Source organism: Corythoichthys intestinalis, chromosome 3 (genome assembly GCF_030265065.1).
Source record: "Corythoichthys intestinalis isolate RoL2023-P3 chromosome 3, ASM3026506v1, whole genome shotgun sequence".
Classification (NCBI taxonomy): Eukaryota; Metazoa; Chordata; class Actinopteri; order Syngnathiformes; family Syngnathidae; genus Corythoichthys; species Corythoichthys intestinalis.
The window spans coordinates 27,261,741-27,276,182 of record NC_080397.1 but is presented as its reverse complement, the minus strand read 5'-3'; the positions used below and the strand labels follow the sequence as shown (position 1 = coordinate 27,276,182).

At 37.3% G+C, this 14,442-nt stretch overlaps 1 protein-coding gene across 3 annotated transcripts in view; it reads right to left on the bottom strand.

Moving 5' to 3' along the window:
- Positions 1 to 14,442, bottom strand: part of LOC130912928 (netrin receptor UNC5C-like) — a 404,638-nt gene that overhangs the window by 177,338 nt on the left and 212,858 nt on the right. The window contains exon 1 of one of the 3 annotated variants that reach the window (XM_057831089.1): positions 2,618 to 2,676. The exons of the other annotated variants lie outside the window; for them this stretch is intronic. The gene's annotated coding sequence lies outside the window, so the exon portion shown is untranslated. Of the gene's footprint in view, positions 1 to 2,617; positions 2,677 to 14,442 lie in introns of those variants that run through there. 3 annotated transcript variants of the gene reach the window in all.

Sequence of the window (14,442 nt, the reverse complement as noted above, 5' to 3'; positions counted from 1 at the left end):
CTAATGCATGTTGTGTCTTATATTGTATAACTGTGCCAAAAGCAGTTTTCTTTGCATTTTGGTGGTTTTACGATGTTTGCCCAGCCCCCCAACCCCCCCCCCCCAAAAAAAAAAAAACGAAAAAAAAAAAAAAAAAAAAAAAACTGGTTCCGTGGCAACATTTATGTACGGGAGTTCAAGCAAAAAAAATTCTAGCCACTTTCACCCCTGTGTGTATCACTGTCAGTTGCAGCCAATGTGTTAAACATTAAAAGCAATTTATAAATTTAGTTCAATAATACCTTCATGTACCATTAGGGGAGCCCATGTACCACAAGTTGTATCAAACCACACTTTGAGAATCACTGGCCTAAAGAATTTAAATGATTATCAACGTTATTATTATTTCAGTAAATATCATATTTGGTTAAAATATTGTCTTGCTAAATGTATCCTTTTAGTAAAATATGCCTTTTAGTAAAATATGTGTGTAGCAACAAAAAGTACTACAACAATAGGTGGAATTGTAGAGATCGTTTAACCCTGGAGTGTCAAATATAGAGCCCGCCAGGTGGCCCAATCAAGCCTTGGGTTGTTCTGTCTGACAGGCATGCTGTAGCTCAGTTATCCCCAACCACAGGGCTGGGGACCAGTACCGGTCTGTGGCTCATTTGCTACCGGGCCGGAGAGAAATAAATAATTTGTTAAAGACCGCAATCTGGCCTGTGCCTCTTGACGCATCAATTTGCATGTCTACTCGATTGACTAATCTGAGTAGAAATGTGTGTACGTCACCCTCTAGTGGTTGGGCCCCATTACTGGGGTGTTTGCACACCTATAGCAGTCCAAGCATCAGTCAATGTAGCAAACATTAGCTGCTATTGGCTGTGCGCTGCAGGCGGCGACGTCTTTGGACAGCTTTTTTACAGGGAAAAGGCCCACCTGCTGAGCCAGAAGAGAAGCCTACAACCAAGTCCATTCTGCATACATCGGCGCCGTAAAACCTTAGATTTGTGATTGTGTGTGCCAATCAAAAATGGATTGAACTACTTGCACCGTCAATTGCAGCCAATGAGTTAACAAAGGAGTGAACCAACGATGCCCCCAAACTGGAACTCCCCCCCAAATTAACAGGAAATGATGGAAAGTTTAGAGGAACTTCCCGGAAGTATCTAAAAATTAGAAGGAATTGACACAAAATTAACACATTGTCTGCCATTTCACTTAAACTGGAAAGACTGTCTGTGAATGCTCATCTTTCAGTGCCGTTGAAGGCGCTAGAAGTCCAATCCATTTTGATTGGGAGGTTGCGAATTAATGTTCATTCCTGCCTCCCACACAAAGTTAATTGGTCAATGGCAGCCAGTGAGTTAACATACTGTATTTGGCAAAAAATAAACTAGTCTGCCACATGAGATGAAATTGTCATAAATGTGGCCCTCGAAACAAAATGAGTTTGACTCCCGCTTTCATGCACAATTTATGAGTTTTTTTGTTTTTTTTTCTAACCCTTATAGGGCACTCATTCAACTCATTAGCTACCATTGACGACACTAGACGTCCAATCCATTTTGACTTGGAGGGACGAATGAATGAACGTCTAGTGCCATCAAAGACACAGTGAATGTTAATGGCACAGCCAATTCACAGTGAATACTCACGTTTGATTGCCATTGACGCCATTAGACGTCCAATCTATTTTGACTGGGAGCAGTGAATTAACGAATGTTAATTCGGCCCTCCTCGCCGTCAATAGCATGTAATGAGGTAAATACTATGAGAAAAAAATCTTTATATTATATTAAATAATATATAATAATTTAGCTTTTATTAAGACTGTATTTAGTAAAAATAATATTTAAAACTACAATAACGATTAAAAACAATTTTTAAAAAAAGCTAATGTTTAAGTTGTTATTATGATAAAAAAATAAACATTTGAGCAGTTAAGGGTGGCAGGTCTGACAATCTTTCCACTGCACTGTTCCTGAAAAGGTCAATTATATTTTGTTTAATTGAAATAAAGTCAACGTTACTGAATTCACAGTTGTGTTATCAGGATTCACAGCGGTATGTTTCGTTTTGACTCCTCCTGTCTTTTGGCATTCCTCTCTCCCTAAGCACCGCAGACCAACTTCATAAAACAAACCTTGAGATTTTTTTCCTGCTTTGTTTGTTCCTTTTGCCCCCCCTAAGACACATCTGTTTGACCTGTCACATTGTGAGCACAATATAGCTTTTAAGTCCTCCATTTCCTGCATTTCCCCTATCATCTTTTCTGGCGCTTCAAGACGCTCCCTTATCACGTTTGTCCTTAACATAGCGACTTGACTCAGTGTAACATCTCTCTCTTTCTTCGCCGCAGTTGTTTGATAGTGTAGCTGTGCCAGAAATGGAAGTGGAATTGGCACTGGCTCGCCCCGTTTATTGGACTCAAAACGTCTTTTAAGTTTCGGGGAGGATTCTCTTGACTTATTTGAATGCATGTCAGCGTCCATATTCTTTGTAGAGCTATCTATAAGTAGACATATGGTGTATTTTTTCACACATTTAAAAGCAGTTCGCAGGTGTTTTACTAAAAGCTTTCTGACATTCATCTGTCAAAATACACAAAGGATGAAGAATGGCTTAACATTACGTGTCACGCAGTGGCAGTTCTGTCTTGTGCTAATGTAGAGCACGGCTTTTGTTAGCTTGACAAGCAGAGGGGTGGAGCTAGGCGTGCGGCAAAGCAATTGTTGCCTAGTTACGGAAAATGGTAGCAGGCAGTATGACGGATCGATAGATGCATGCAACACTGGAGATCTACGTGATGATTAACTCATTGTGAAATGTGAATAAACGAATGTCCCAGTCCAAATGGATTGGGTCCTTTTCTGTCTGTTTTGGGTAATTTCCTGTTGGTTTTGGAGCACTTAAAGATCACTTTCGGTTGCCTTTAGGCCACAATCTGATCATTTTTGGGGCATTCCAATCTGACTTCCTGTAAATTTGGGGTCATTTCCTGTGCTGTTAATTTTGAGACAAATTTGAGGATTTTTGGACAGTTATAAAAAAATAATAAACCTGAATCCTTGTTTTTGTCAACGATGATCATAACGAAAATATTAGGTTGACATACAATTTTTTTCATGACGGTGATGAGACGGTAACTAGCTAAAAACATGTCCTTGGAGACTAAAACATAACGAGAAGAGTGCAAGTGTTCGCTTGACGAGATGAGATGAAAATGCAACATAGTTTTTGTCACATTTTCTTATTGTACTGTATGTGTCGTATGTCAACCTGTACCGTGGCAGTGTTTGGGTCATGTCAGTCATGTGAGATGTGCTGCGCCATCCTCCCCCTCACCCTCAACTAGGATGTGCTTCAAGCCAGGCTAAAGTGCATGCTTGCTTGTTTTGAAACACATAGTAAGATATATTTTCTTAACTTGGTAAGAGAGAATATGCCATGTTGCATTAGCCTTTAGGTCTGGGCTGAGTGATCATCACACACCAAATGCAACTCTGTAACTGTAACTGTAGCGTTAGCACTGCATTCACGTTAGTCCTAGCATCAACTTTAGCATGGCGAGGTTCCTCTTAAACTCTCAACAACTTCTTTTACTGTACATAAAGTCCGTAGCGTCCAGGTGGGCTTAATTATTTGAACTGTACTGTTGTACTGTTTTCCTGCTGATTGTGGATTATCATTATAAAGTTAACGTTGTCCTTGTCGAGGCTACAATATGTCTCGTCTGTCAATATTCATTCGAAAGGTTAATTCGCCCTCCCAGTCCAAATGAACTGGACATCTCGTGCCCTCAATGGCACTAAAACTGTCCGCCTATGTTGAAGTCACGAGACACCCAATCCATTCAGACCAAGGACATTCATTCATTTTGGGTCATTTCCTGTCTTGTTCATTTGAGGCAATCTGAGGATTTTCTTTTTTTTGTCAAAAATAATAACCCCAACTGGAGATTTTTTTTTAAATCAATACGAGTGAATGGAAAGGTTTTCACCAGTTGAATGTGCCTTGGAAACAGTATGCATAGGTTTTTGCCATATTTTAGCAGAATTGTACATTTTGGCCAAAAACTGGCTGATAACTGTAGTGTGCCTTGAATTTCTGAGTGTTTTGATCCATGAATTTGAAATATTTTGCCATTGGAAATGAATAGGGCTATTTTTTTGTAAAAACAACAACAACAAAAACACAACAACAACAACAACATAAAAACGTGTTTTGGCTGTAACTGTGAATTTTAGGGTCGAAAGACAGCATAGCCTTTAAAGCTAGACGGTACTTCCTGATCCTTCATTGATTCATCATAGAGTACCTGCCTGCAAACCTCAACTGTCCAACAACTTCCCCAGTCATCTGATGTTAGAGCTAATAAGGACAAAGGCGGGAACTACGCTACAGACGGGACCAGGAAGCATCTGGATCAATCCAATGTCTGAGTGCAAAGAAATTCCTGTAGATAGGTCAATTTCTTAAGTTTGGTTGTATGATTATTTGGAATGTTTTAAAGTTGGAGCAGTGTGAATATGACAAATTGTTTCGCAGTTTTTCAGTTCTTTGCCTTTTTTGTGTTTTTTCAGTCTTCCGCTTTTCGAATGAGCGTTGCCAACCCTCTCAGTCCAAATGGATTGGACATCTATTGCTGTCAATGGGTTTGAAAAAGGATCATTCAAGGATTGCTATCAATATACAGTATATAAGTAAATACATAACAATAAAATAATCTTAATGAAAACATTAGATTCGAAAGAACAACATCAATAATGGGGATTAAAAGTATTTGATTAAAACGAGAGAGTGACTGTGAGTGACTAATAACTAATTGGCTGCTTCAATTGCTCCACCAAGTCAAAATGGATTGGACGTCTATCTCCATCAATGTGAGTTATTAATAAAACACATCCAACAATAAAACACATTTTCCCCTTTATTTTACAAACTACCACAACACATACTCCGTGATTCCTATACATATACCTTTGCTAGCAGCAGTGTTGTTAATCTTTCTTTAAAAGAGTAATTAGTTACAGTTACAAATTACTTCTCTCAAAGAGTAATTGAGTTAGAAACTCAGTTACCTCATTATAAGAATAATTAGTTACTCAGAAAAGTAACTGACTTTACATTTCACACGTTATTACATTATACATTTTATAACATATTTCAATTGAAAGATATTTATAGTTAACCTATTGAACTGATCTTTTTCATTAAAAAAAAAAAAAATCACCTTTGTAAGAGTGTAACGGTATACAAACTTTAACTTTCAAATGCTGTGAGAAAAAAAGCCTTTTTGTTTTTCTTGTTCTACTTAACCCACACCGAACCGTGACCCCCGAATCGAGGTAGGTACAGAACCGTGACTTGTGTGTACTGTCACACTCTTAATATACAGGATATTGACATATACTTTTCAATATGCAGGTGATGTTCTGAATCTCCTGCCTCTCCTATCTTTATCCTATCTAGTTGTTTCGATTAAAAAACATCACACAAGGTTCACGGATACGTCATTCAAAAAAAGTTTAGGGCAAGTGACTACTTTTGGTGATAAAAAAATATATGTATTATTATTATTATTATAGCGTCTATAAAGACCATGCCAACTTGGTGATTATACACACCTGGACGCCACGAACTGTATGAACAAACAAAAAAATTGGTCAAGAGTTTAAGATGACATTCGCCATGCTAAATGTTAATGCTATGCTAACACTCCAAGCCACCTAGCCAATCATAATCGCGTTTGCAATGGCATCACCACCTCCTTAACCCCCCCACCCCTGCTTTCTCCCAGGAAACTTCGACAAAATCAGAGAACTCGCGTTTCATTTTACCAAATTGAAGTAACACGCTCCTTCACATCCCGAGTAACTGTAACGGCGTTGCAAAGATGGGAAAAATAATTAATTAGATTACTCATGACTGAAAGAAATATCATCGTTAGAAAAGTTGTGATACTCTGCCGTCATTAACAATGTTGTTAATCTTACTTTAAAAAAGTAATTATCGGGTAATTACAGTTCCAAATTACTTCTCCCAAAAAGTCATTGTGTTAGGAAACCAATTACCTGAATGTAAGAGTAATTAGTTACACGGCAAGGTAGCTGGTGATCATTTTTATGTTTGTTTGTTTTTTTTTCTCAAAAAAAAAAACAAAAAAAACAAAACAAAACAAACAAAAAAAACAGGTCACACAATGTGAATTTTAAAGGGTTTTTTGGACAATTTGTTACAGACTGTCTGCGAAGCCTGCCTAGCTCTCTGAATCTGACTCTCGTTGCTGAATCTGAACCTGCCCGACTGCCGCCTTCTCTCTTGCCCTGGTAACTTGACCTGCCTTTTGCTTTTGGAAACCTGACTTCTGCCTAGCCCTTGTCTGTACTGCTGCCATCTTTTCACCTGTCCTGCTGGTCCTGTCAATAAATTGTTGAAAACGTGACGCATTTGTGGTCCTCCTCTGTCGGGTCCATGACACAATTGGCCCTAGCCCAATTCTTTACCCTAAGCTTAACTAGACACAGGGGTATTGCTGATAGTGCAATAACTAGATAGTAACCTTTGCTATGTGTGGAAGTCATTTAATGTTGTGAATCAAGCGTTAAAGTTGTTAATAATTGCTCCCGTTATTGCATTAGTTCCCTTATGTTTACTTTCGACATATGTAAGTTTAAAACTTTCATCATTTAAAGATAGATTTAAGTCAAGATTTTGCCGATTTAGGAGCATTTTAGATAGAAAGTTATTTAGGTTTGCTAGAAAGGTTCTCTACAACGGAGCCTTCCTATGAAGTCTTCTGCTTTAAGACGGCAGCTGTTTACTAACGCATCGAGTTTTTCATACATGTTACTAATGCCGCCGTGTCTGTCATTTGCATCTAGTTCTATAATATGTGATATCTACCGTAGCATCATGTGGGTGTAGTTTGTAGGCTATCAGCTCACTACTCACTACTGAAAAAAATAATGCCGTTAGTAACGGCGTTAAATTCTAATGCCGTTATTAACAACACTAGTCATTAACAACACTGGCTAGCAGTATTGTGAAAACATTCTTTTCGCTCCTGACTTTCTAGAATAATCTACTTCCAAGATGTCACAGTTGACATGTCTGACTTCACTGCAAGAATCAACAACATGCTAATAGCCCAAAGAAATGTCAAAGTGTTGATTGACGGGCTTATTGGTGACAGTTTACCTCTGTTTTGCAACACAGTATTTTTTTTCACCAACAAAGTTGACAAGAGTTCTTTTGATGGGAGGTTCTGTCACGCAAAAGAGACCCACTCATGTTTTATCTCTTTGTAGCTACAGTGCTCCAAATCCGATATCCAAACTCTTTTGACCTTAACTCATTGGCTGCAATTGACGTCAACTCATGACACACTCATTGACAACCATCCAATCAAATCGATCAAAATGTTCATCTTTTAACATTTCGAAAGAATGTTTTTCATTTAAATGTCTAAAATGTTTCAGCAACAAAATTGTGAAAAAAATCATAGTTGTCATGTAAAAATGTAATATTTAGCATGAGAAAACGTGACATATTATGTAAAAATGTTACCACAATCACATTTTTTACATGATATTATAATAGCCTTGCAAGCAAGATGGTACTTCCTGATTCACTGAATGTTCATGCAGTGCCGTCTTGCAAACCTCAACTGTCCAGCCACTTCTTTGGTCATCTGATGTTCTAGCCTATCAGGAGAAAGAGGCAGGAGCTGCAGACGTGAACAGCAAGCAACTATCTGCTTGAATATATTGTTGGACTGCAAAGCGGTTTTGTTGGAAATACACTTCATTTCCTCATCAAAAGAAGAGGAAAAAACATCACGAAAAGCTTTTCATGACGGGAAATGACATTTTGCTCTTCCGTGAACCAATACGTCATACTTTGCCTTAGATCTGTCGCTTTCACATGGCGAGCCAATCAGGGGAAAGAGGCAGGAGCTGCAGACATGACCAGCGAGTCATTTCTGAAATATGATTCATTTCCTCATCAAAAGTGAAGCAAATTAACCAAACTAAAAGCTTTTTTGCAGAGGCAGCAATATGCTTCTGTAATATCATACTACTTTTTGTTTAGTAAGCAAATATCAAAGGACACACAACAACCAATAACGAGAGTTCAGGTACTGAAATGTAGCGGCACAAAAAAACAAACAAACAAAAACGACAATGTTGGACACTGCTGTTTAGCAATCTAACAAGGGAGATTACTCCAGCATCAGCAACTGCAGACGGGGAAGGGCGAGGCCACCAAAATGCCAGCTGAAGAGGCAATTAGAAGCAGCGAGATGTTCTGGAGTACTGCGGTGAAAACAAGGAACTAAGTTGCACTGGGCCATAAAACGCATTGCCAGTGCAAAAGTGACAGGTAGAGCGCTGCAACCACTAGCCCAAACTGGCAGTGATTTCATTCATTAGTGTGGAATTGCTAAGTTTTGTGCCCAGGAAATGTTGAAACTGGTGCATTTAAATAACGGCAAGCAGAACTCCATGGGTGAATGATGTTCAATAACAATAATGCAGTAATGTTTTGCTACTGCGTGTTTCACGTTTTGAGGATTCAGTGCATTGCAGGGTTTTAAAAGTATTCATAAAAGAAATGAAAATGAAAAAATATGCGCAGAGACTCGGGGGCTTTGTACATACCCACAGGCACATATCCAAGGCACTTGATTGGTTAATGACGCAAGATTGACACATAAGAGCACCAATTAACTTTTGTTCACTTTTTGGGTTCTGGTCCCCATAAATCATGAAAATCAAAGGATTACTGTAACCAGAAAACACGATTTCTTGAGAATTTGCATGTGGATGCTTTGCTCTCTTCCTGTAGATTATTGGTCACTTCCTATTTCTTCTGGGGCATTTTGGGATACTTGTTAAACTAATTGCGCTCATTGGCTGCACCCAATATTTTAAATGAACTCCCTATAAACGGTTAATATGAAATCTTCTGCCCTCAGTTGAGTGTATGGTTACTCAAACTCGACAGCAAGCTAAACACGATAGAAAGGAAGTTCAAACAATAACAGTCATTAGTAGTAGCAGTGGTAGTCTTTTTCCTTTGTCTTTACTGAATAACCTTTGTTTATTTCAAGTTTTGTAAAACCGAAAGCATACAACAATATACATGAGTTCTAACAGCTTGGTCTGCACAATCATCATGTAATAAAGTAAATCACAGAAAGTAGGCACTTGGACAAAAATCTAAAAGTCATCTTTTTTACAATTTTTTGCTTGAATTCTACAATGCTCACAGACAAAATGTCCCTTTTTATTTTATTCAAAAATTCCAAATAGAAAGAAAGTTATAGGGGGAAAAAGTGCAGTAATAGTTGGCCCAGTGACACAATGATAAAGCCCATTACTTTTTGTGATCCAAATAAGGATGAGTGATAGTGGATTCTGAATGTTCAAAGAAATAGAAATTGTTTGAGATATATCTTTTTTTTCCAATCTAATTTTCAGTAGGCTACATAATGTTTTATGGGTTTTCTTCACTGAAATGCAAGTTAAAATAAGTTCAATTATCAAAGGGAATGGCTTCTTGATTTGTGTATCAGAGAAAATAACTCTTTAACTTTAATAAAATTGCATTTTCTTTGTCAATAGTCTTACTTTGTGGCCATATTAAATAATATTCACAAGAAAAAAAAAATGAAATTGATGGGGCTGCAATGAAATCAATTTTGAAACCCAATGTAACACGCCATAAAAGTGTCTATATGGGATTGAGTGGCGTGCACATTGGCGTGCTATATTATAGGTTCAAAACAAATGAAAATAACATTTAGACTTTGAAACCCCATCTACAGGCATATGCCTATAGCCAATATGACTAGGCGTGGCACTATAAGGCATCATCATAGCAAGTTCATATTTCAAATACAAGTCATATAAAATGTAAACAACAACCTAGCAGGTAAACATCACATCAATATGTCATCTTTCATTGTCCATTATGCCTTTGAAAAGTCCCCATTATTCAAATCATCAATAAGTGACCTTAATTAACCTCACTGTCCTTGCAATTAGCACTGGTGGCTCCGCCACGTTGTCAGATTAAAAAAAGACGCTTGACCTTTAACTTTTATTACACATTAAACTGGATGTTACGTCCAGGGCCACCGCGTTGCGGCTGGAGGTGGGTTTTCGTAAGTGCCTACAGAAAGCTAGCCCGCTAATGAGCAAATCAAATAGACTGGCAAACTTGTCTTAACACAAAAACACAAATTGTTTCTCTTAAAATGACTGCAATGGAACAGAATAAACACAATGAATGACATGAAACTGTGTTAACCCTTCCAAACTTCAAATCATTTTAGAAAGAAAGTAAAATTAATCTATATAGACGAGTTTTCTGAGCGAAACATGGGCGGCGTCATCTTTGTGAGTAGACAAAGTTAAAACTGCAAAATCAAACCAGAGGAACCCATGGAATCTCCAAAAATGGATTCAGCACAACGCAGATGAAGTGTGCGTTTGATCTTACCACTTCGTTGATCATTGGAGGACAAAATTCTTACAATGGTTTCAGCCTGTGTTAACGTGAGGTGTAGATTGAGACGCCGGCCTCTTGAGTGACCAAAATAAGGCAAAATTACAAATAATATTACAGTTGTGGAATGCAGAAGGGCTGACACAGATTTTGTTTTTACAAGGAAATACTACAAGGTATTGTTGATCTGGTTAGATTATAGTTATGGTATTATGAGCTCATCAAACATGTACATATAAACACAAATAGTATGTCATTCTTTTTTATTGTAGATATTGATCGCAATAAAACCTTTGGACAACACAATTCCATTTCTTGTTCTATTTAAAACGATTGTTGCATGTGCAAAACAGGTCAATAAATCACAATTTATAAAATTATTGGAAAAATATTAACCAAGGTGGAGTATAAATCGAGCCTTCCATCATCAAAGTAGAATGCACGTAGTCTTGATATATGTTTATCAACGTACAGTAAGTTTTGTTATGAGGCAAATCGAGTTGTCTTCCCTTGCCTAACAATGTTTTCCACTTGTAAGCAAACGAACAAAAAATTGGAACACTTGCATTTATGCGTCTACATAAATGTGCCATCCAACATGTACTGACTAGCAATAGGCTAGCAGCAGATACCATGTGTTGCAGCCACAGCAGTACAGTAGTTGCAGTACATAATATTAAATATCATCATAATTACAATCAGAAACCCATCGTAATAACAATATCAAGGACAACAAGTCGTTTCATGCGCTAGATTATAGCTTTAGTATTTTTTGAGCACCGGACACATGAAAATCCAGGGAAAGGAAGAACATAACCTTCCATAACACAGCGGCAACATGACTGCATAAACACCTGGTCTTTGTGGTGGCACGGACTTGGTTCCACATCTGCCTTCATGAACGTGTTGTCCTCCCATGTCGTGATGATGGCAGATGTGTGTGGTATTTCCAAATTATGTTTTTTGAGGGATTTTGATGAGTGATGCCACTCCAGCTCCACTGTTTAGTGGAGTGTAAAACGAAAGACGCTAGCAGAAATGCGGAAGTACCTCGGAAACTTGTCTACGGTTAACAAATTAAAGGACACAAAACATATAATCTATAAATGCACAATATTTAGCGGTATAACACTTCTATCATATTTATTTATTTATTTATTTATTTTACAAAAAATGTACATCTGCACCATCACTAATCCAGACCTTTTAAAATCTGGGTTAAAGACCAACTTTTAGACTAGCTTGTTCTACTGACAAGGGTACCTGGATTTTAGGGTTTTAATGTTTTCAGATTTTAACTGTTTTGTTTTATTTGTTGTATTGACTTTTATGTACTATATATTTGGCTTTGTTGTAAAGCCCTTTGAGGACCTCTCATGTTTTTGTAAAGGGCTATATAAATAAATTTGATTGATAGTGAACTACAGCTACAACAGGGAGGAGCGACACAAGCAGGAAATGACAACCACACCAAGAGCGACATTGTGATATTTGCGTCTGCACTGCTCGGACACAAGAAAGTCAACAGACCGTGTCCAAGTGAATTCAGTGAGTGCATTCATGTGTGCATGTCGCCTACGCTGACGTTGATTGATTAATATTGTTCCATCTGGGCCGTGTTTGAATACATTTTTTTTTTTGAACATACGTCTCTCTGTTCTGGAGTATAAGTCACACCAGTAAAAAAGTATCATGAAGAAAGAATTTAAAAACAATAATAATAAAAAATAAAGTGCACTGGACTGACGATATGTCACATATTTAGGGGAATGTATTTTCAAAAAACAGACTGTGTGTAATAAAAAAAGGTATAATTTTAAACAAAATAATAACATTAATTAATAACTCATTTAAAAAAATGTTAATAGATAAAAAAAGAACAATAAATATGTACATTAATAAAGCTATAGGCAAAAACTTACATAAATAATTATAAATAAATAAACTTATTTAAAAATATCTCAAAATTGAAAAGCTGAGCAAGTTAATTTTGAGTTAAATTGCAATTTACACAGTTAATTATATTAACGGCAGGTAGCTCCTTCCCAAAAAAGTAATATGCATTAATATTTATGTAATATGGCATCACATTTACAATATAAATACTACACCTTTGAAATTATTATCGGGTTGTGTGTATGACAATGCGATCAATCACAGTCAATTTCACATAATCAAAATGTGTAATCATTGCTATTTTTTAATAAAAGTATACAAAATATTACTTTAGCCTCCATCGGATTGTGTGTATGACAATGCGATCAATCACATTTAATCTCAACCGATTAATATCAATTAAAATTAGTAATCATTGCAAAAAAAAAACAAAAAAGCAACAAAAAATTTAATTGTGATACAGTAAATATTTTAAAATGTTACATTTTTTGTTTCGATTTGTGAAACTCTTATGGCCTAAGATATTTATTTCAAGCAGATGATAACCTTTGTCGGTGTTTTAACCAAGTAGTTAGCCAAACTGAATTAGTAATAAGGACATTTCAGGACACCCAAAGACGTCTAGACTCCACCGAACACAATCTGAAGGAAGCGCACAGTAATGGAGCCCACTATAAATCCAGGGGGTTGTTAATAACGTAAATGGGAGTGATGCTAAGAGATAAGGTGGGGAGGTAGAGGGGGGGCTAAAAGATGCAAAAAGGTAGGCGGTTGACGGCAGTAGAGAAAGCACAGAGAAGACGAGTAACATTGACAGGAAGAGAGCAGGAGAGAAGGTAAAGATGAGAAGAAATCAATAAGTGCCATGGCAGCAAAGGAGGAAAGGAGGTCACAAATCACCCCAGCCAATACGTCCTACCTTTGTGTGTGTCAATGAGAAGATGCTGCTCCAAGCTAATAATTCACACCGTGACTAATGGAGACAAAGTAAGTATGAGAACGCACCATATGTCATTAGTCCACTCTGGGCTAATGGAGATATACCGAGGTCGTGCATGGTAAAAACAAAAAAAGAAAATGCCCTTTGCATGAAATAATGTCAAATACTTACACATCAGGATGGGCTAAGGAATATAAAAAGAACATCGGTAACAGCTAATTGTCATGTTTCACTACCAATGACGGTGATAGATCTCCAATCCATTTGCAATTGGAGGGCTGGCAGCAAATGAAATATATATATATATATATATATGTATATATATATTTTTTTAAGGATGTATTTATTTATTTTGGATAAATTTTCTACATTATCCATTTCTTATTAATACAGTGCCTTGCAAAAGTATTCGGCCCCCTTGAACCTTGCAACCTTTCGCCACATTTCAGGCTTCAAACATAAAGATATAAAATTTTAATTTTTTTGTCAAGAATCAACAACAAGTGGGACACAATCGTGAAGTGGAACAAAATTTATTGGATAATTTAAACTTTTTTAACAAATAAAAAACTGAAAAGTGGGGCGTGCAATATTATTCGGCCCCCTTGCGTTAATACTTTGTAGCGCCACCTTTTGCTCCAATTACAGCTGCAAGTCGTTTGGGGTATGTTTCTATCAGTTTTGCACATCGAGAGACTGACATTCTTGCCCATTCTTCCTTGCAAAACAGCTCGAGCTCAGTGAGGTTGGATGGAGAGTGTTTGTGAACAGCAGTCTTCAGCTCTTTCCATAGATTCTCGATTGGATTCAGGTCTGGATTTTGACTTGGCCATTCTAACACCTGGATACGTTTATTTTTGAACCATTCCATTGTAGATTTGGCTTTATGTTTTGGATCATTGTCCTGTTGGAAGATAAATCTCCGTCCCAGTCTCAGGTCTTGTGCAGATACCAACAGGTTTTCTTCCAGAATGTTCCTGTATTTGGCTGCATCCATCTTCCCGTCAATTTTAACCATCTTCCCTGTCCCTGCTGAAGAAAAGCAGGCCCAAACCATGATGCTGCCACCACCATGTTTGACAGTGGGGATGGTGTGTTCAGGGTGA